The sequence below is a fragment of the Cebus imitator genome, unplaced genomic scaffold (genome assembly GCF_001604975.1).
Source record: "Cebus imitator isolate Cc_AM_T3 unplaced genomic scaffold, Cebus_imitator-1.0 Scaffold11, whole genome shotgun sequence".
NCBI lineage: Eukaryota > Metazoa > Chordata > Mammalia > Primates > Cebidae > Cebus > Cebus imitator.
This window is the reverse complement of record NW_016107326.1, coordinates 8,652,417-8,652,841: the sequence shown is the minus strand read 5'-3', so window position 1 is coordinate 8,652,841 and position 425 is coordinate 8,652,417.

Below are 425 nucleotides of genomic sequence, written 5' to 3'. Positions count from 1 at the left end.
AAGGAGCTGGGGGGAGGGTGAGGGAGGGTGAGAGAAAAAGATGTTCCCAGTGGATGAAGCCCAGCAGAGTTGACAGTAGATGAGGTATGAAGGGCAGGCCTGGAGGTGGCATCCAGATGGGAAACAACAGTTTTCTATGGAGAATTGTGCTCAGAAGCCTGTAGGTGGGGCATCGTGGCTCACGTCTGTAATCCCAGCACTCTGGGAGGCAGGAGGATAGCTTGAGGCCAGGAGTTTGGGACCAGCCTGGGCAACATAATGAGACTCTGTTTATACAAAAATAAAATTAAAAAAGTACCTAGGTGTGTTGGGCACGGTGGCTCACGCCTGTAATCCCAGCACTTTGGGAGGCCGAGGCGGGTGGATCACGAGGTCAAGAGATCGAGACCATCCTGGTCAACATGGTGAAACTCTGTCTCTACTAA